Source organism: Balaenoptera physalus (assembly GCF_965194825.1).
Source record: "Balaenoptera physalus genome assembly, chromosome: 2".
Lineage (NCBI taxonomy): Eukaryota > Metazoa > Chordata > Mammalia > Artiodactyla > Balaenopteridae > Balaenoptera > Balaenoptera physalus.
Window position 1 is genome coordinate 135974185 of NC_138883.1, and position 23856 is coordinate 135998040.

General features: G+C 39.9%; 1 long non-coding RNA gene across 8 annotated transcripts in view; it reads right to left on the bottom strand.

The window, feature by feature from the left end:
- Positions 1-23856, bottom strand: part of LOC309654683 — a 218631-nt gene that overhangs the window by 79531 nt on the left and 115244 nt on the right. For 4 of the 8 annotated variants that reach the window (XR_014260403.1, XR_014260404.1, XR_014260405.1 and 1 more), the window contains one exon: positions 11229-22955. This is a non-coding gene — a long non-coding RNA (uncharacterized lncRNA). Of the gene's footprint in view, positions 1-11228; positions 22956-23856 lie in introns of those variants that run through there. The other 4 variants (XR_014260407.1, XR_014260408.1, XR_014260402.1 and 1 more) reach the window with 4 other exon arrangements.

Consider the following 23856-nt stretch of genomic DNA (forward strand, 5'->3'; position numbering starts at 1 on the left):
CACTTGCAAATCTTTCAGCACTTCACTGCTATAAATTCTCCTGGCTCTTATTAATAAAATATAATGGTAATTCATAGAATAATGGCCTATTATCCAAAGTCACAGAATGACAGGGCAATCAAAATCAGAATGAATGATAGGACCCGAGGAGGTGGAGGAAGGGTGGGTAAATTCTGGCTTCTGCAGGAGCAGCATTAGGCTCATGCAGCAGATCAAAGGAATAATCTCCAAGCCAGTAGTTTAAATTGCTCAAAGAATAATAACGATACGTTTATAAGGCAAACACTAGCCCAGAAATGGATGACGCACCATGTAATTTAGGGGGACTTCTGATGGGCTACAAACTGACCCCAACCAGCCACGACAGCTTCGTTTTTTGTGTTGTGTTTACTTCCTTCTTCTCTCAAAGTGTTTTTATTTTAATTTTGCTTCATCTGAGTCTGAGTTCTAGATTGACAGTTCTGGATATGGTCCCATCTTCCATCAGGTAAAAAATACATTTGACCCAGACCTGACTGGGCCATTTTGAGGGTAAAAGAGAAGTCTTTGAAGTCCAAAAAGTATCCCTCTAAAAGGAGAACAATAGTAGCTAGGAGGATCCAGAGTGAGGGGAGATTTGTAACAGTCTCCCACCACTAAGGGACATGTTGACCACAGAAATCCTTGACATGGATTTGCTGAGAGCACCCAGACCCCACAGAGTGAACCTCTTCTCCAAGAGAGGCCAATGCCACCTGCTATGATGAATTATCTCTGGCTCCCCCAAGCAAACTTGGAGATCCTTCTAATTCCACACAGGGGCGGTGAGCCCTCTCAGACCATCTGTCACATCTTCACAGTGGTGTGAACTTTCATCATGGTGGCCCGCAAGTTCTTGAACTCCCATCCTTTATTAGGCTCTAAGGTGATGGGTCTCAACCCTATAAATCTGGGGAGTGTTTTTAAAAATCCGTGACTAGGATCCACCCCCAAGAGATTATGATTTAATTGTTCTAGACCCTTGCTACTCAAAGTATGGTCCTCAAGCCAGCAGCAGCAGCCTCACCAGGGAGCTCAGTGGACATACAGAATTTCAGACCCCACTGGAGACCTCATTAATCAGAATCTGTATTTCACTAAGATTCCCAGATAATTCTAATGCAGAGTAGGGCTCAAGAAGCATTGGTCTAGAGTAAAGCCCAGGAATGTTTGGGTTTTTTTTTTAATTTCCCCAAATGTTGGACCAAGACTAAGAACCCCCCCACTTAAGTTCTATCATTGGTCTTTCCTTCTTCTTGCCAGCAACTGCTAAGCCGAGTCCTAGGCACCAGACCAGCCAACCCCTACTTCATCCCTCACAAGAGGGTCTACTGTTAACTGTGGAAAATTCCCTCATCCCACTCCTGCTTCCCTGAGGTTTATCCCAGCCAACCACACATAGGTTGGTCTCCCCCCCACCCCAGGAATTTCTTATTTCTTTCCTTATCCTGTAGTTGACATTTCCCTGTCTTGTCTGGGGATTGGGCTCATCCCCACCTCCAGGCCTCTCTCCGCCATTTTCATTTCTTAGCAGTTTTCAGTACAAGTGTTTCCACAAAAAGAAGCATTAAATGAAAGGAGGGTAGGCTTTTCTTTTTCTTGTCTTGACAGCACCATCCCCTCACCCGCACATGGCTTTCTACATGACCCATGGGTAAGTAATGAATGGTATAAAAGAGGAAGAAGAGAAAACCAGGAGGACGCAGCAAATGGGATGCTGTGAGGGAGGCATTATTTGACGTCTAAAGATAAGAACAACAGTAACTGTTAAATAACAGTTATTGTTTTTAACAATAACAATAAGCTGATGTGAGGGCAAGTAGGAGACAGAATCTTGGGACAAAGGTTGCATTCTAACATTAGGAGATTCCACAAAATAACTCAAAATATTAAATACAATCAAGGGTCCAACACCTAAGATTACCCAATTTCAAATCACAGCCCCAGTGAGAGAAAATAGCCATCTCACAAAAATGACTGAGGCAACTGAGGTTCACAAAGCTCTGATCACATTTCATGGCAGGTTACAGGAGCAGCAGCCAGGCTGCGGGGATGGCAGGGTCTTTTTGATCCTAGAATTCTGGGCATTAAAAAAAGATAGATTGGAGTTTAAAATACGATGTAAATGAACATATCTATGAGACAAAAACAGACTCAGAAATATCAAGAACAGACTTGTGGTTGCCAAGGGGGCAGGGGAGTGGGGGAGGGATGGATTGAGAGTTTGAGGTTAGCAAATGCAAACTATTCTATATAGGATGGATAAACAACAAGGTCTTACTGTATAGCACAGGGAACTATATTCAATATCCTGTGATTAAACCATAATGGAAAAGAATATAAAAAAAGAATGTATATATGTATAACTGAGTCACTTTGCTGCACAGCAGAAATTAAACACAACATTGTAAATCAACTATAGTTCAATAAAATTCTTTCTAAAAATAGATTGAGATTGTCCTGTATATTCTGAAGCTGAGAGTAGCCTGAGAAGAGGTCCAAATAGCTTTTCACCTCACCCCATCCCCTCAAATACATTCAATAAGATTAGAATGAAAACGAGGAAATTCTATACTCCTGACAAATCCACTCTGCTTCAAGGTACTCTGGGTTGGTTATGAAGGTCACTGATTAGTACACTCTCACTGGTGGCCAGCCACAAAAACACTTGGAAGCCAGTAGACAATGCAACAAGCTTCACTGATTTCTTTTGGTTTTCATTTGGTCCCTACAGAGTCAGCCTCTCTCAGGCATCTGCAGACCTCACCTTCTCTGTCTCCTCTGCTCTCTCCAGTCCACTCCCTCTACCCTTACCATGTCCCAGAGCCATCTCACTCATTCCCAAGGGCCCAAGGCTGAGAAGACTTTCATTCCTGCTTCCACCTTTGGAGGGCACCTCTCAGCCCTTAGTATCTTCCATCTCCACCCTGTTCTTCAACAAGAAGCATCTGTAAAATAAAATGACATTTTTCCCCAAAAATGGCATCTCAAAGCATAATTTCAATGCATCATTATGGTAAGGGATCCCCTTCATCATTATGGCAAGAGATCCCCTTCATCCCCTTCCCCTTCAGGCAAGGATGTCAGAGAAATGGAGTTCCCAAGGATGCCATCTCCCAGGACGACTGTGCTGGGATACAGGAACACTCCCAATAGATGTCAGTGCTCCATGCAGCCAGGGGTATTTTCAGCTGTTTTCCAGAATCAGTAACTCTGGGTAAAATTTCTGACAGGACCCATTATCAGCAAAAAAAGATAGAAGCAGAGAACCTCTAAAGAAAATTCTTACAAAGCGATGAGATTAGAAATCAATTACAGGGAAAAAAATGTAAAAAATACAAACACATGGAGGCTAAACAATATGTTACTAAATAACCAAGAGATCACTGAAGAAATCAAAGAGGAAATTTTAAAATACCTAGAGAAAAATTACAACAAAAACATGACGATCCAAAATATATGGGATGCAGGAAAAGCAGTTCTAAGAGGGAAGTGCATAGCAATACAAGCCTACATCAAGAAACAATAAAAATGTCAAATAAACAATCTAACTTTACACCTAAAGGAACTAGAGAAAGAAGAACAAACAAAACCTAAAGTTAGTAGAAGGAAAGAAATCATAAAGATCAGAGCAGAAATACATGAAATAGGAACAAAGAAAACAATAGCAAAGATCAATAAAACTAAAAGCTGGTTCTTTGAGAAGATAAACAAAATTGATAAGCCATTAGCCAGACTCATCAAGAAAAAGAGGGAGAGGACTCAAATCAATAAAATTAGAAATGAAAAAGGAGAAGTTACAACGGACACTGCAGAAATACAAAGCATCATAAGAGACTACTACAAGCAACTCTATGCCAATAAAATGGACAACCTGGAAGAAATGGACAAATTCTTAGAAAGGTATAACCTTCCAAGACTGAACCAGGAAGAAATACAAAATATGAACAGACCAATCACAAGTAATGAAATTGAAACTGTGGTTAAAAATATTCCAACAAACGAAAGTCCAGGACCAGATGGCTACAGAGGTGAATTCTACCAAACATTTAGAGAAGAGCTAACACCCATCCTTCTCAAACTCTTCCAAAAAAATTGCAGAGGAAGGAACACTCCCAAACTCACTCTATGAGGCCACCATCACCCTGATACCAAAACCAGACAAAGATACTACAAAAAAAGAAAATTACTGATCAATATCACTGATGAATATAGATGCAAAAATCCTCAACAAAATACTAGCAAACAGAATCCAACAACACATTAAAAGGATCATACACCATGATCAAGTGGGATTTATCCAAGGGATGCAAGTATTCTTCAATATATGCAAATCAATCAATGTGATACACCATATTAACAAATTGAAGAATAAAAACCATATGATCATCTCAATAGATGCAGAAAAAGCTTTTGACAAAATTCAACTTTTGACAAAATTCAAATTTTTATCACAATTTATTCAATTATGATAAAAACTCTCCAGAAACTGGGCATAGAGGGAAACTACCTCAACATAATAAAGGCCATATATGACAAACCCACAGCAAACATCATTCTCAATGGCGAAAAACTGAAGGCTTCTCCTCTAAGATCAGGAACAAGACAAGGATGTCCACTCTCGCCACTATTAGTCAACATAGTTTTGGAAGTCCTGGCCACAGCAATCAGAGAAGAAAAAGAAATAAAAGGAATACAAATTGGAAAAGAAGAAGTAAAACTGTCACTGTTTGCAGATGACATGATACTATACATAGAAAATCCTAAAGATGCCACCAGAAAACTACTAGAGCTAATCAATGAATTTGGTAAAGTTGCAGGATACAAAATAAATGCACAGAAATCTCTTGCATTCCTATACACTAACAACGAAAGATCAGAAAGAGAAATTAAGGAAACAATCCCATTCACCACTGCAACAAAAAGAATAAAATACCTAGGAATAAACCTACATAAGGAGGTAAAAGACCCGTGTGCCGAAAACTATAAGACACTGATGAAAGAAATCAAAGATAACACAAACAGATGGAGAGATATACCATGTTCTTGGATTGAAAGAATCAATATTTTGAAAATGACTATACTACCCAAAGCAATCTACAGATTCAATGCAATCCCTATCAAATTACCAATGACATTTTTTACAGAACTAGAACCAAAAATCTTAAAATTTGTATGGAGACACAAAAGACCCTGAATAGACAAAGCAGTATTGAGGGAAAAAAACAGAGCTGGAGGAATCAGACTCCCTGACTTCAGACTATACTACAAAGCTATAGTAATCAAGACAATATGGTACTGGCACAAAAACAGAAATATAGATCAATAGAACAGGATAGAAAGCCCAGAGATAAACCCACACACCTGTGGTCAACTAATCTATGACAAAGGAGGCAAGGATATACAATGGAGAAAAGATAGTCTCTTCAATAAGTGGTGCTGGGAAAACTGGACAGCTACATGTAAAAGCATGAAATTAGAACACTCCCTAACACCATACACAAAAATAAACTCAAATGAATTAGAGACCTAAATGTAAGACTGGACACTATAAAACTCTTAGAGGAAAACATAAGAAGAATACTCTTTGACATAAATCACAAAAATATATTTTTTGATCCACCTCCTAGAGTAATGGAAATAAAAACAAAATAAACAAATGGGACCTAATGAAACTTAAAAGCTTTTGCAAAGCACAGGAAACTACAAACAAGATGAAAAGACAACACTCAGAATGGGAGAAAATATTTGCAAACGAATCAACGGACAAAGGATTAATCTCCAAAATATATAAACAGTTCATGCAGCTCAATATTAAAAGAACAAACAACCCAATCCAAAAATGGGCAGAAGACCTAAATAGACATTTCTCCAAAGAAGACATACAGATGGCCAAGAAGCACATGAAAAGCTGCTCAACATCACTAATTATTAGAGAAATGCAAATCAAAACTACAATGAGGTATCACCTCACACCAGTTAGAATGGGCATCATCAGAAAATCTACAAACAACAAATGCTGGAGAGGGTTCCCTCTTGCACTGTTGGTGGGAATGTAAATTGATACATCCATTATGGAGAACAGTATGGAGGTTCCTTAAAAAACTAAAAATAGAATTACCATATGACCCAGCAATCCCACTACTGGGCATATACCCAGAGAAAACCATAATTCAAAAAGACACATGCACCCCAATGTTCATTGCAGCACTATTTACAATAGCCAGGTCATGGAAGCAACCTAAATGCCCATCGACAGATGAATGGATAAAGAAGATGTGGTACACATATACAATGGAATATTACTCAGCCATAAAAAGGAACGAAATTGGGTCATTTGTAGAGATGTGGATTGATCTAGAGACTGTCATACATAGTGAAGTAAGTCAGAAAGAGAAAAACAAATATCGTATATTAACGCATATACGTTGAACGTAGGAAAATGGTAAAGATGAACTACTTTGCAGGGCAGAGATTGAAATACAGATGTAGAGAACAAATGTATGGACACCAAGTGGGGAAATTGGCAAGGGTGGTGGTGGTAGTGTGATGAATTGGGAGATTGGGATTGACATATATACACTGATATGTATAAAATAGATAACTAATAAGAACCTGCTGTATAAAAATTTTTTTTAAAAAGTCTTAATGAGAAAAGAGGGACTGCAGACTCTCACAGGGCTGGTCAGTCACACAATGAACAGGGGTCTTTGTTAGCCCTATTATCTCTCCCAATGGGGGCACCCCTTCTCCAGCTTGTCTTCTCTCTAAGCAGAGAGATGAAGTCCCCTACAATCTTAAGTGTACTCAAACACTTAAGCTTTATCTGAAAAGTTCGTGCCAATCTTGCAGTCTTACTCTGCATGTTTTCATATAAAAATAAAATTTAGAATTCCTTACCAGTTAAACTATTAAGCAGACTTCTAGAGCTGGGTATGATGGAGCAACCTCCACTCTGCCTCTCCCAGTGATTACAACTAAAACCCTGGGCAGGACACATAAAACAATCATCAGAGAAGTCTGCAAAGGAAATGATAACGGGCAGATGGAGGGAGGATTAACACTCAAAGGCAGATGGACACTGCCAGGAGTCTCTGGTTGTTTCTTTCCTCCCATGTCTCCCATCTCAGACTTGGGGAAGGTCAAATCCCAGACTGATCAACAGTCACGGAGGGAAAAGGATGACAAGAAGTCATCTTTTTACGGTCAGAGGACCAGCAAGAGGGCCCTGTGGAACAGACAGAGTGAGGAAAACCCTCTCTTTTTTCTTTCTCTCTGTGTCTTGTCCCTGGGAAATGTCCCAGAACTGTGCTCCCCTGAGAGTTGCAGCAGTAGCCATGAAGTCACCTGAAAATCCTCCTTTCTGATCATATGAATGAAAAAGCAGGTGGGAATCATGGCTGCTTTTTTCTCTCTCTCTTCCCTCTTGCTGCTTCACCTTGGAGCCAGACCCAGTCATGGGAAATGCACAACAGTACTGAGAGGCTAAACTCTCACCTTTCTAGCCTAAGAACCAGAAAAAGGGAACCCAAAGATCTGGGGAGTGTTGGAGGAGTCATGAAGAGAATGGAGTTTTGAGAAATGGATGGCAAAAAGATGTGGATCAAGTTCTACATCCATTTCTGAACCGTGCATATATGGAATTGACCTCAAACAGCATACCAAAGGTTTTGAGAAATGAACTTAGGTCCAGATTATCGCTCAGGTCCCAAACTTGTCCCCAAAAGGAACATACATGCAGCAGGTCAAAATAGCACAGCAAACATTTGAAAACTGAACTCATACCCAGAAGAATTTTCAGGGCGGCAAAACTATTCCGTATGATACTACAATGGTTGGTACATTTCATTATACATTTGTCAAAACCCATAGAATGTACGACACCAAAATTGAACCCTAATGTAAACTATGGACTTTTGGTGATAATGAGTGTCAGTGTAGGTTCATTGATTATAACAAATTACTGCTCTGGTGCTGGATGTTGGTGATGGGGAAGGCTGTGTGTGTATGAGGGCAAGAGCTACTTAGCAATTCTCTGTACTTTTCACTCAATTTTTCTGTGAACCTAAAACTTCTCTAAAAAATAAAGTCTAGTTAAAAATAAAAAATGAGAGACAATCAAAGAAAAAAACTGAGCTAACACTGGAACCATAAGCCATGAGAGACAGCTCAAGACTTGAAGCCTAAAACTAAGAAGATGCCTGCCAAAAAAAAGAAAACTCAACATTCTCCAGAGAATTTCAACAGAACACAGAATCTCATAACATAATATTTGAAATGTCCAGGATACAACCCAAAATTACACGACATACAAAAACCATAATAAAGTAACCACAGATGCTAATACTGAGGTTGCCCAATGTTGGAATTATCAGACAAAGATTTTAAAACAGGTATGATAACCATGCTCTATAAGGTAAGTTAGGACTCTCTTGAAACAAATGGAAAGATAGAAATTCTGGGCAGAAAGGGTATAAAGTATACAAAAGAACCAAAAGAAAAATTTTAAACCATAAAATATAATAACCAAAATAGAAAATTCACTATTTGAGTTAAATAGAAGAATGGAAATGACAGAGTCAGTGAACATGAAGATGCGTCAACAAAAGTTGTCCAAGTGAACAACAGCAACAAAAACAATGGTGTTAAAAAATGAACAGAGTCTCAAGGACCTGTAGAACAATTCAATAAGGTTTAACATATTTGTCATTAGATTTCCAGAAGACAGAAGAAATAAATTGGTGCAGAAAGAAAATATTTGAAAAAGCATAGCTAAAAACTTCCCAGATATTATGAGGCATAAATTAAGATTTAAGAATCTCAATGAACACCAGACCAGAGAAACTCAAGGAAAACTGTGTCTAGGTACATCATAATCAACCTGATGAAAATCAAAGATAAACGACACATTACACATAAAGGAGCAACAATTCAAGTTACTGAAGATTATTTTTCAAAACAATGTGTATCGGAAGGAATGAAAACATCTTTATAGCATGCTGAAAGAAAAGAACTGTTGATGCAGAATTCTCTATTGTGAAGATACCCTTCAGAAATAAGTGTAAAATAAAGATACTCTTAGATGAAGGAAAAGTGAGATAATCATTGTTAGCAGACTTGCTCAAAAAGAAATGATAAAGGAAGTTATTTATGCAGAGAAGTGATACCAAGGCAAATGTGGAATTTTGTAAGGAAGGAAGACCAACAGAAATGATAAATATCTGAGTAATGTATTGAACTATTTTTCTCCTAAGTTTTTTAAAATATTTATGACTATTTAAAACAAAAATTACAATATTGTCTGGTGAGATTTTCAATGTATATAAATATAATGCATATAACAACTAAACTTAAAGTGACAGAGGCTAAAAGGATTTAAATGGTTCTCAGGGTTCCACACTCTACTTGAAGTGATAAAATAGTAACTCTAATTAGACTGTAAAAATTAATATGTAATTATCATCCCTAGATCAACACTAAAGAAATCTACACAAAGAGAGAAACCCAAAAAGTTAACAGAAAAAATTTAATGAAAGACTAAAAAATTCTCGACCCAAAAGAAAGCAAGAGAGGAAACAGAGGAAAGAAAACAAATAATAAAAGGGCAGCCTAAATTCAACCATATCAGTAATCAATGTAAGTGGCCTAAACACACCAATTAAAAGTCAGAAATTATCAGCTTGCACTTAGGAAAGATTTTTAAAGACTCAACTACGTGCTATCTATAAGAAACCAACTTTAAAGATAATGATATAGATGAGTTAACAATAAACAAAGGGAAAAAGATATATGATGCGAACACTAATCAGAAGAAATTTGGAAGTGACTATTTTAATCTCAGAGAAAGTAGACTTCATAACAAGGAAAATACCAGAGATGAGAAGGGACATTACAGTATATGACAATGAAAGGGTCTATTCAATAAGAGAAAGCAACCCCAAATGAGCATGCACCTAACTACCAGGCGTCAAAATACATGAAGCAACACTGATAAAACTGGAAGGAGAAACAGATAAATCCACAGATTTGGATATTTTAATACTCGTCTCTCAAAAATCAATAGAACAATAGGCACAACCTACTGTATAACACAGGGAACTATATTCAATATTTTATAATAACCTATAATGAAAAAGAATCTAAGTATGTATACATATATAAATTAATCACTTTTCTGTACACCTGAAACATTATAAATCAACTATACTTAATAAAAATAAAAAACAAAATAAAAAAATGAAAAAAAACAAGCGTAAAATCAGAAAAATATACAAGACCTGAACACCAGCAACAATTTTAATTTAATTAATATACAACAGCATTATTCATAATCACCAAAAGTTAGCAACCCAAATGTCCTTCATCATGTAAATGGATAAACAAACTGTGGTACATCCATAAAAATGTACTCTATGTAAATTTTTTAATAATAAATTAAGTAACTTTGAAAAACTATTTGGTCATAGTTACTAAAGGCAGACATATGTGTACCCTATCACTCAGCATTTTCACTCCTAGATATAGATACCCAGTAGAAATGCATACATATATTCACCAAAGAATATGGTTTGCAATGTTCTTAGCAGCACTATATCAGAGCCAAAACCTAGAGAATACCCATATGTACATCCACTCTAGAGCAGATAAATGAAGTGTGTGACAGTCACACAATGGAATACTGTACATTAAGGATGAGCAAACTACAACTACATCCAAAACATGGATGAATCCCACAATCAATGTCGAGTGAAAGACCTAGACACAAAAGAGTACATCGCATATGCTTTCTTTCATTTAAAGAACAAACACAGGCAAGACTAACCTCCAGTGTTAGGAGGCAGGGTAATGGTGACCTTAGAGGGAGTAGGTACTATTTCTCGATCTGAGTTCTCTGTTACAAGGGTGTGTTCAGTTTTTGAAAACTCAGTGATATGTACATTTGTGATCTGTGTACTTTTCTATAAGTACTTTTCAGTTGATTTTTTAAGTAAAAACGTTATTAAGCATTTATTCCAAAGAGTTGAGTCAAGTGCTCCAGAAAAATACCCTGGGAGCTTCAAATAACCTCTGACACACATGAGCACGTGTGTTGCAGTTCGAGACATACTGTAGTAATGTTAACTAATCTTCATGATCTTCTGGGAAATGACAGGTTCTTTCCAGTGCTTCATGGATTACCCCGAAACCTATGGATTCTTAGTTTTTTAAAAAAAAAAACAAACTAAAAATTTTACATCTCTTTTCTGCCAATAGCAAAATAAGGTGTCCATGTTATATTGGGGTTGCAAGTGGTTAGGCTAGAAAATTTGACAATGCAATGATGGTGAGCTTCCTGTGGGGTAGCTTTCTCAGCTACTTATTCTGAATTAGCAATAAAATGAAACAAACTAATGATACATGCAATAGAATATATTAATTTCAGATGCATTATGCTCAATGAAAGAAGCCAGAATCAAAAGGTTACATACTGTATGAATGGACAACCAATGGACAACCACCACTCCCAAGATCGTATATTACAATCCCAGCATACAGACATAAAAACTCTCTCTTTGATCACTCTTCCTTTTCTTGCTTACCCGTATTTTTCTTTCTCTCCCGCTGTATCAGTCAGTATAAACTAGATTATGTTGCAGTAATAAACAATTCCATCTCAGTGGCTTTTATTTTATTTATTTTTTCTTTTTTTTAGAGTTTTTTTTTAATTTTTATTTTATATTGGAGTATAGTTGATTAACAATGTTGTGTTAGTTTCAGGTGTACAGAAAAGTGATTCAGTTATACATATGCATGTATCTACTCTTTTCTCATTTAGGTTATTACAGAATATTGAGCAGAGTTCCCTGTAGTATACAGTAGGTCCTTGTTAGTTATCTATTTTGTATATAGTAGTGGTATATGTTAATCCCAAACTACTAATTTATCCTCCCCCACCCCTTGCCCCTTTGGTAACCATAAGTTTGTTCTCTAAGAAACAAAGTTTTATTTCTCACTTATTTTATAGTCCATGGTGTATTGGTAGGGGCTCTGCTCATCAGAGCTGCTATGGAGTTCCAGCGGGTTGCCATGACAAAGGGGAAACGAATTCTAGGGGTCTTGTGTATCCTTGAAATAACCCACGTCAGTTCTGCTCACAACTCTGGTCAGAACTATTCAAAGGCTCTGTCCAACCACAGTGGAGCCAAGAAATGCAGTCCTACCATGTGCTCAGAAGGAGAATCAGGAATATTTATTGAACAGCATTATTTACTACCATTCTCTTCTTCTTTTTTTTTTTTTTTTAACCATTCCCTTCTAAATTCAAGTTCCCAGGAGAAAAAAAAAAAATGCAGTTGACTCCATCTGACTGCATTGTCCTCCCCATTTCAATTAGCTAGCTTAGTGACTCCTGGGGAAAGACAAAACTGTACATTTAATATATGTCTAGGAACATGGGATGGATGGGTGAGGATGAGGAAGGTAATTCAAGGGCTCACAGGCCAAGCAAATAAACCATAAGATATAGAAATAGGACCCTTGGGTGTGGATGTGGTAGGGGCAGGACTAATGGATTAATAGGCATAAAACAAAGCAGTACACTTGCAAAGATGAAAATAACAATATCCAGAACAGCTAGTGCCCATTACCAAAACTCAGTCTCCAGCCAGAGTTTTCATTTCTTCAAGGACATGTTTCAACCGTGTACCTACTGACATACTTGCAAGGTAGAAGAGCTTCTCCAGTCTGAGTTAAACCATTATGGGGACTGAGCTAATAAAAGCACACTCTGATTTTTCTGTTCCTCCACTACATAATTTATGTACTAGTCAGACACAATTTTCATTTAATCAAGAGCTATCTTGTCCAACCTTTCAACTGTGAGTAACTTTGTACAAGATGAAAATAACCAAATCCATCATGATGATAGAAATTTTTCTGTTTCTTCCAGAACCTTACTGCCAAGAAAATGCCAGGGATCTTGCTTCCTTGGATGGTTTATTAAAATGCAGCAGACCCAAATTTCATTAGGGCTGTGAAATACCATGTGCTGCCCACTAATTAATGCTTGCCAGATGTGTAAGCTCAACCACATCTGCAAGGACCAAGCCACCTGCTCAAAGGAGTGGGTCTCCAGAGCCAATGCAGGGAGAACGCTGCTAGCACTTTATTTGACCTCCAAATGATGTACCCTGGAGCAAAAATAATAAATTAAAATGGGGAAGTGCCAGGTTGAGATGGCAGTATTCAAAGGGGCAGTGGTTTAGATGAAGTTATTTCCCACTAGATTTTTACAAGCATATTCCCTGAACTTCTGCATCTATACATTTTGAGACTGAACACCAAAGTTCCCATCCCCACCATGATGATCTTGGGTAAATCCCTTAACCTCCTTGAGTTTTACACTCCTAATAGGGAAAATGGAAACAACTACATGCCCTTGCAGGGCTGCTGTGAGGATGAAATGACATGAAATATATGGAATTGCTTTGCATAGTGAAAGGGATATAAAATTGTTCAATAGATGTCCAGTCCACATATGCAGTTTTTGAACATGTAAGTGGGGTCAGAAAACTTGGATCTCTCTTCCATTCTCAAACCATATTACCCTCCACACACACATATTCATTCTCTCTCCCCCCTCCCCTTCCCCCTCCTTCTCCTTCTCCTTCTTCTTCTTCTTTTTCTTTTTCTTCTCCTCTCTCTTTCTCTGTCCCTTCCTCCATCCTCCCTCTCAGCTTTGGCTGGGTGGGACTTCACTATAATGCTGGGGTTGGCATGAGAAGCTGGGCAAGTAGGGGCAAGGTCATTAATTTTTCTGATGGTAAAAGAGCAGAAACAAGCAGAGAGACTGAATAATGGAAGCTAGGTCCCTCCATGCTTGATCTCTCCCTTGCCCCCCAGAGCATAACGAAGTGCTAGCATGAATCACCAGTACTATATACATATCCCTAAGCAACATATTGTTTAGTTTGGAATGTTTTTGAACTTTATATAAATGAAATCATCTTTATCTATCCCTATATGACTTGTGTTTTGCACTCAAGATTACGTTTTTGAGATTCATTCATGTTGATGCATGAAGCTATAAATTATTCATGTTCACTGCTGTATAATATTCCATTATGTGGCTATACCATAAGTTATTCTATTGTTTATGAACATTTGTGCAGTTGCCAGTTTTTTACTATTACAGACATCACTGTGATGAACGTTCTTATGCTGGTGTACATGATCAAAATATTCCCCAAGGTGGGAGAACACTGCTGGGTCACAGGTTATGCATATTTTCAACTTCAGTCTACAGTCCAAAATTATGTTTCCAAAGAGCTTGCTCCAGTTTACACCTGATTCCCCAATTCTTGGCAAAAACATTGAAAACTACCCTGGAAAACGTCATTCCTGCAAGTAGGTGTTGCTGGAGTTTCAGACCATTGGCCGAATTGGTTCCCACACATGCCACTTGCAAGTTCACAGTCACAAACATTCTACCAGGGGAGGGAGAGGTTCTGTCATGTACGTAGTTTCTAACAAAGAGAGTCTCAAGGTGAGTGGTTTTGAGGCCCCCTGGCGTTGGGGATAAAACCTTCGCAGGATGAACATGTACTGTTCAGCCCATGAACGGAACACTCTGTAGCTGCTACTGTTTTTCACATGGGGATGGTGAAAGCTGGCATAAGTCTTGATTTCCAAACCACTTTTCATCAACAGACTCCTCCAGCTAGACTGTGATGTCTTTGAGAACAAGGACCACACTTTTCTACCTTGTTTGTGTCTGTAATGCTTAGTATGGTGTCTGTACATCCTAGAGCAGTGGTCCCCAAACCCCGGGCCACAGACCGGTACTGGTCTGCGGCCTACTAGGAACCAGGCCGCACAGCAGGAGGTGAGCAGCAAACGAGCAAAGCTTCATCTGCTGCTCCGCATCGCTCACATTACCACCTGAACCTTTTCCCCCCCTGCCTCCGTCACTGGGCCACAGAAAAATTGTCTTCCACGAAACCAGTCCCTAGTGCCAAAAAGGTTGGGGACTGCTGTCCTAGAGGCTCAATTCAACTTCATAAGAGTTCATCATTTTGGCAGACACTGCTATGTGTTGCCAAAATCTGTCTCCTCCACCTTCTGGGCACAGTTGTAGATTATATTTCCCAGCTTCCTTTGCAGTGTGACATGGTCGTGTGACTTAATTTTAGCCAATCAAATGTGAGCAGAGGGGCTATTTTCCACCTCCGGTCCTGACCTATCAAAACCTCCCATAGGGTCCCCCACACGCTCTCTTTTCCTGGCTGCCAGATGGATGTTCTTTTTTCCCCTTAGCCATCACCTGGCTTCATATCACAAAAGGTGGCAATGGCATCTTTTTTAAATCAACCAAGGAAATAAATATGTTTTCTCTTTAAAACAAACAAAGCTATGTGAGAGCCTCTTTGTGTATTTTTAGTGAGACTGTTTGAGAGGGCAGATGGGCACATTCATGATTCAGACCTTTGGGTGGTTTGGGGCTCAGCTGCCCAGGCTGATTCTGAATGACCTTGTTGTATTTCTGATACTACACCATGTATATCAGATTTCCCTTAATGTGTAGCCACTGGTTAAAGACCAGAAGCATAAGGAACAGTGATGTTGAAATCAACAAGAAAATAACAAAGTATATTAATTATCTATTGCAGCATAACAAATTATTCTAAACCTTAGTGGATTAAAATAAAAACACGTATTATCTCACATTATGTCTATGACTCTGGACACAGCTTACCTGAGTCCTCTGGCTCAAGATGTCTCACAGGTGCAATCAAGGTGCTGAGGGGGCTGCAGTCATCTGAAGGCTCGACTGGGAAGAAATCCATCTCCAAGCTCACTCTGTGGTTGCAGCAGGATTCCGCTCCTCACGGGACATTGGACTGAGAGCTTCAGATAGTTACTAGCTGTTGGCTGGAAGTTGCCCTGGAGGGTGTGTGTGGAGGCTTCCTTACAACATGGCAGCCAGCTTCATCAGAGTGAGCAAGTGAGAAGAGAGTGGGAGAGGGAGAGCAAAAGAGAAGTCATAGTCCTCTACAACTTAATCTTGGAAGAAATATCCCATCACTTTCTTCATTAGAAGCAAGTCACTAGATTCAGCCCACACTCAAGAAGAAGGAACCATCTCAGAAGCTGCCTCCTACACAAGAAGCTTAAAAATGATAATTCTGCCAAATCACTCTTACATTTTCTGAGCCTAATCTCTAAATTTCATTTATCTAGTCAAAAGCCTTAGTAGTCCTTCAGGCTATCTTCAACATTCCAGAAGCCAATGTTAAAGTGAGAAAACTATAATGAGAATTAAATCCATGCTTCTTCCTTTACTGGGAATGAAGCTATCCACTGCACCAATGGGATACTTTAAAGAAATAATGGCAAGTGGCCTATTCTCCTCTTTTATGTCAACATTTAAAAATAAAACTCAAAATTACGCAGTTGAATTTTTTTAAGTTGAAATGCAGAAATTCCAAACATGAGGTTGCAAAAGCAGGTCTTGCCTATTTTCAATGCCAATACATAATTAAATTTCCATTTGCATTTTAAAATTGTGTTTCTTGACCAAGTATGATAAACTATGTAATTCATGAATGTCTTCGTTGACAAATCATGCTTTTCTTACATAATTAATTTAAAGTAAATTGAACAGCATGCATCGCTTATTAGATGGGAAAAACATGTCTAAAAATTCTTAAATTCAATTTTTGTAACACGCAAAAGTGACAAACTGGGTTTTTTTCTTTTAATTCCTACAGGATGAGAAGAGGTAAGAGATTACATATTCCCAGAAGGAGGTTCCCGGTGCAAGCTTTTGGGAAACAGCTCTGTGCATCATACACCTTCCTCCCCTCTCCAGTGCATGTGACAATGGACAAATCAGACACATTGGAAAAGACCCATCATAATCTGTTTCCATGGCCCTGTGAGCTGCACAGATTTGGAAATATTAGCCCCCAGCAAGCCCACGCATTTTAATGAGCCATGGCTAACTGGAATGACGGAATCCTTCAGCCATGTCAGTGCTGCCACAGCTGGTCCAGGGAGGCAAAAGACGCCTCCTCCCCAGGACACCACCCTGTATCCAGTCACAACCACATGAGACCTAAATACAGAGTCTATTTCCCCAGCTGTTCTCAGCGCCCAGGAGAAACTCGGGCTGAGGGGAGAGCAGGGAGCATGGCATTCTAGCCAAAGCTGGGCTGTGTTGGAGGAAAGCCCAGCTGAGGCAAGAAATGGGCAGGGAAGGGGGTTAGAGGCAAGAGCTAAAAGGCAAACCTAATCAGCCCAGCAAACTTGCACTGACATTTTAAAGTGTAAAGTCATTCTGAGTTCCAGAACCAGGAACATCTCTAGATGTCGAAATGGCTTTTGCTAAATGTCAACTTGGTAAATTTGTTTTTCCTTTGGCTCATTAAAAGAGAATTAACCATTTATCCATTAATGAAAAGAAATACGACCCTCCCAGGGTCTACAAGCATCCAGTTGGAGGCTGGCCTGGTCTCTCCTACCGAGCCAATTTTGCTCTTTTTTTATATATATATTAGCAAATATTTATTTACCAAGAGGCCACAGGTACCTGAGAAAGTCCCTGACCTCAAAAAGCTTTCAGTCTGCTGTAGGGACAGACTGGGATGCAGATGATTATGACACAATGTATATGGGGCCCATTCTCCAGAAGTGCTGATCACTACACTACAAAAGCACCTTGCAGGGGACCCTGCCCAGTTGCGGATGGGGGTTTCTGGGTGATAATTAGCTATCATGGCATTGACTATTTAGCTGAGACCTCCAGGGTGAGCGGGAGGGAGCTAAAGAAAGTGAGAAGTAGTTTAAGGTAGAACATTTTTTTTTTAAATAGAGATATTTATTCTTACTACTCAGGTTACAGAAAAACAATATGCTTGCATTCTAATGTGCCTAGATTTTACACTTTTTTAAAACAGTTTTATTTTTTTTTTGAAGTATAGTTGATTTTCAGTGTTTCTGGTGTACAAAAAAATGACTCAGTTACACATATATATGTATATACATATATATTCTTTCTCAAATTCTTTTCTATTATAGGTACAAGATATTGAATATATTTCCCTGTGCTATACAGTAAGCCCTTGTTGTTCATCTATTTTACATATAATAGTGTGTATCTGTTAATCCCATACTCCCAATTTATCCCTCCCCTCCCCTCCCTTTCCCCTTTGGTTACCATAATTTTGTTTTCTATGTCTGCGAGTCTGTTTCTGTTTTGTAAATAAGTTCATTTGTATCATGTGTTTAGATTGCACACATAAGTGATAACGTATGAAATTTGTCTTTCTCTGTCTGACTTATTTCACTTAGGGTGATAATCTCTATGTCCATCCAATGATGTTTCTGCAACAAAGAAGCAAGAGAAGGTGGCACAGCCAGTGCCTGGCTCTGATCATAGCACGGTGCCTGTATTAATTTATTTTATCCTCAACAACCCCTGGCAACCCCTATTATCCCCAGCTTACAAATGAGGAAGCTGAGGGATGGAAAGGTTAACTGACTTCCCCAAGATCCCCCAGCTAGTGAGTGGCTGAAAGTAGTTCAAAACGACTAGAGGGGTGGGAGAGGTGATTGGAGGCCTGGGCTGTCCAGAGATAAAAAAGCCAAAAGAGTCCAGATCATGAAGGTCCACATATATCAGGGTCGGAATTTGCAAGCATCTAAGCAACCCCTGAAGGGGTTCAAGTCGGTGATGCTAGGAGCTGCCGTGAACCCCAGAAAATCCACACCATGTGCCTTGTGCAAAATGTATGGGAGGCAAGCGAGCTTGGTGGTGGGAGACCCACCATCTGGTGAGATATGATGGGAGCCTGAGCTCAAGGAGCTGCCATGAGGAAGACAGGGACCAGGATGAATCCTGAGACCTTGGATAAGTAGCATCGACTGGACACAGCTGCTGGGATGGGAGAGGATGGGGAGAGGGAGGCACGGAGGACAACTGCCAGGCTACTGGCCTGGGCTCTGCACAGATGGTGTGGCCACCAGAGGAATTCTCTGAGATTCTAGAATAGCAGCGATAGTGACTGGCTGTATCCATCAACTCCTTGATGGCAGCAGGCTGGACACTTGGAAGCTACATCTGCCTTAGAGCTAGGAATGCAGGCTCCCTCACCTTGGCACACTGTCACTCCTAAACACAGTTTGAGCATTTGAATGAAACAAAAGGACTTTTTAAAAAAGGTACAGGAGCCAGCTATGTGATTAGCAGTACCAGAGTCATCACTGACTTGCCACGTTGCTACCCATTGGCCTTATCTTACAGAAGGCCCTTGAAGGTGCTCAGAGAACAGATATTCCAAGTGCTAGAATATTGCTTTGTGGATATTTCCAACTACTCTAATATTCATAAGCTGCCTAAATGTCCTGAATTAATCAGTGTTTTTTAGGTTTTGGCCCTACAGGTTGCTATAAGAAAGAGGTCAGTTGATACATCACCTATTTAAGATTAAATTTTTTTTTTGGAGATTTCTCCTCCTTTGTGGGGAAAAAAACCCTAAAAGTCACCCAGAAACAGTCATTTTTATGACTGCTGACACATCTGGGGGTTATGAAAGATGTCTGCATTCTTTCCCTTTTCTTGGCCAACACTTCAGAGAGCTTGGTTTTGGACTTCTGTGCTGTACCCCTCTCTTCTTTCTAGAAGAACAGGCCAGCCTAGCTTCTGTCCTGTTCTGCTGAGCTATCACCCAGGACCCACCTCTGAGGCACTTAGTTTATAAACAGTTCTGAGAAGCAAGGATTCAGAGTGGGCGAGGGCTGGTCCAAGGAGGCATTTATAGATGGCAAAATTCAGACAGCAATGTACATTCCAAAGAGGGCAGCCCTGTGGTGTGTTTTGCAGCTGGACCCAAGGAAAATATGCCTGCTCCTCTCAGCTCCAGCCCCTCCCTGATGGGGGTTGTCTCTAACTGGGCCCCCATCGTTCAGGATATGCCAATGGGTCCACAGTGAGGGAAGCAGCTAATGAAGAATTCATCTGGGCTGATTTGCAGAGAATGACCATTGATTCCTCTGGGCTTGTTAAGTCAATATCCCCTAGACAAAATGTAATCCAAAATATTACAAGATGAACCAGCTGAAGCCCCTGTCAACAAGGGCTCTAGCCATACACTAGAAAAAGGCAAAAAACAACAGGGCAAGAGGCAGTCCATTTGTCATGCCATCTGCCACCTCAACTGCTCCATCTTGTTTTATGTCTCACCTCCTCAGCTCTTACTCACACGGAGACACTGAGAAGGGGGCTTTGACTTACTGCTGTCAAAAGCATTAGTGAAGTATTTCTCCCTTTCTTCCCTCCTCCCTCTCTTCCCCTGCTAGAAAAGTAGCACGGATGCGGCAGGCAGTCTTTTCAGACTAAGGAAGCATTGTCACCATTTTTATGTTTGCTTGTTTGTGGTATTTATTTATTAACTTGTGCCCAAGCCCCTGCCACATAGAATTTGAGGTGGCTACAAGAAAACCATAAAACAGAAACTGTTAAGTGAAGTGTATCAGAACCACAGAAATATAAATTGGATTAGGAGGCACCAGCTTCTGGTTCAAGATGGCAGCCTGAAATTCATCCACCCAACATCTTCTGTCCCTCCCAAGAATCTCTGAAATACAAATGTAGAAGGACAGAAATGAACATGCCTACATAGTAGCTATGTCACATGGGGACTGTAATGAGTTAGACTTGAACCCATGTTGGTATTGCCCTAAAGCCTTTGAGGCTTCCACCATGCCTAGGGCCCAATGTACAGGAGGAGAAAACTAACTGGCTCAAAAAAGCTAAAGCCTATAAACATATCCACAGGGAATGGTCCCTGTTGGCACTGAGTCAATCCACGAGCAACACTGCAAGTAACTCAGCTAACATTTGTGTCAGTGGAAGGGGAGTGTCGTCTCTATGCAAATTGAAACAGGCATCATTAAACCAGACCACTGTGCTCAACCGAACATGACGCATAAATTCCACAAGGAGACCCAAAGTCAAGTCACCACTGAGAATTTTTCCTAAGAGGTCCAACGACCAAGATTTTCCCTGGAGATGTTGAAAGAGAGCAGCTTGTGAACAACCAGAAAAACAATATCAAGCAACCCACAGCAGTCAAAGAGGAGGGATGGAAATCAAAGGCCAAGCCAGGCCATTCCACATACTAGACTATCTTCAGGCTAACTCGACTGACCCAGATTCCTCACGTCTAAGGTCCAGTTTTCTCATCTGTAAATGGCAATGATAACATTACCCACTCCACAGGGATATTGCGGGGCTCAATCAAATAATGTGCACAATGGCTTAGAACAGCATACACCATGTTGGAAATATTCTATAAGCAGCTTTTATCATTATTATTCTTAATATAAAATATTTACAAATTTTATTTTAATTATAATAAATAACAATTAAAGTGCCATAGATACAAAAAAATAAGTGTTTGTTTGTTTGTTTGAGCCTTGGGTTCTGTGATCTTGCAAGGTCCTGCTGATGTACTATGCCTTCGCCTACTCAGTATATCCCAACCAGGTTCCAGACCCAAGTTCTGGCCAGAGCTGGTTGTCAGTCCCTAAGTATTTTTAGATCCTGGCTGAGTGGCTTCTCTCCTTTTTCAAAAGGGCTGGATGACAGCTTGCCACTAAGAATAGCAGTTCTCCAGTTTAATCAACAAGTCTCCTGGCTTCATAACTGTGCTGGCACTCATGGGAGATCAACTGGCCACGTTCACTTGTAGATCCTGAGCTGCCCATGCAAACACTGGCCAGACCTGCTGCCCTCCCTACACCCTGCTCCCCAAGGGCCTGTCAGGACATGCAAACGAGGTGTAGAAACATCTCTTCTCCCTTGAGACAGAGAAAGAGGGAGAAGTCTGGACCCAGAATCTTTGGCATCTCTTCTGAGATGCTTGAATCTGCAACTAAAGGGATTGTAGTACATAGAAAATTCAGGCTCAAAACTCATCTTCAAACTCAGGAATTGGAGGTAGGTCTTCCTTAAGAAGGGCTATGGTCTGAATGTTTGTGTCCTCCCAAATTTACATGTTGAAACTCTGAAGCCCAATATGACGGTATTAGGTGGTGGGACATTTAGGTGGTGATTAGATCATGAGGGTGGAGCCCTCACAAATAGGATTGGTGCCCTTATAAAAGAGACCCAACAGAACTCCCTAACTCCCTTCCACCACTTGAGGATATAGCATGAAGTTGGCAGTCTGCAACCCAGAAAATGTCCTTCACCAGAGCAAGTCCTTCACCAGAATGCTACTATGCTGGCACCCTGACCTTGAACTTCCAGCCTGCAGAACTCTGAGAAATAACTTTCTATTATTTATAAGCTACCTGGTCTATGATATTTTTTATAGCAGCTGGAATGGACCAAAACAGGAGGGTGACTGGGGATTTTATTCAGATAGCCAAGGTCAATTATTATGAAGTAATCCTCACTCACACAGACATTATTACCTCCATTTTACAGGGAAGGCACTGGGGTTCACAGAGATTGTCACCTGCTCAGAGTCACAGAGCTGGTCAGTCAAAGGGCAGGATTGAACCAAGGTGTTCTGATCCACGTCCATGCTCTTTTCAATACTCTAAGATGTCTGGGATCTATTGCAATCACAAAGCCACTTCTGGATGAGCACAGCAGCTCACCACTAAGTCATTCCCACCCAATGCCACTTTCTACCTTGCCCCCTACTTTCCTGTCATTCATCTCATGGACCCAAGGCCAGACCCCAGTCACTAGCCCTAGTACACCTAGGGGCTCACCATAGACCCTTTAGCTATTCCCGTGTGGTCGGTGCCTCCCAAAAACTAAGAGCATGCCCGTTACCAGACCAGGTGACAAGAAGAAGCAATCCCACCTCAAAATGAAGCTCCACAGTTTGACACGTGGTTCAAGAACTCAACTATTCACGCCTTTTAATCCAACAAGACTGCTTCTGGGAACACAGGAAAAGAGAACATGAAGAAAAGATTCAAGACTGTCTTCCAAACAGCAAAGGATTGAAACCACCTAGGAACAGGGAAGTCGTGTAGCAAATTTTTGCATATGCACTAGCTACAGTGATATGGTAAGTATTTAAAAACTACGTTAAAGAATACTTATGATGTAGAAAATACATATGATATGTTTACAAGTTGCATGTAAAAGTGTGCATAAGGTAGGATCTCAGTTACTTATGCTAAATATATGAATATGACTATGAAATATGTTCATTCATTAATTCAGCAAATATTTATCACCAACTATGTGCCTAACTGTTCCCAACTGCTCAGTGTTCTCAGTTTATCAGATTTCATTGTTTATATTAGGTATGATACTTTTTAATGTATCCAAACTTCACTGATAACATTAGTCAATCCCATTTACTTTGATAGTAACCTATCAAAGGATGAAAATGCACACACAGAAAGAATGCTCTTCCTTATTTTCTGCTGAATTCCTACAAATCCTTCCTGATTCCCTTGAAATATTATCTTTGTGACAATTTCTTCACATTCCCTTGATTTCCCCACCACCATCGCTGCACCCTCCCAGGCTATATTAATTGCTACCTCCTCTATGTTTCGATAGAACTTTCTAGAAACTAATATCATACAACTTACCACATGATTTTCTTATTTATTTTGTCTGTCTTCCCTGCTGGAACAAATGCTAATTATTTTATATCCCCAGTTTCTAGCACAGGTTGCTAAAAACCTTGCATGTGGGACCCCACTCTCTCCTCCTATGTCTATGGCAGACATGACTAATTATCCATGGCTTTCTTTCCCACTAAGCCTAGCTGGAAATTCAGAATGCTTTTCAACACCATGCAATCAATGATTAGGGTTGGCACA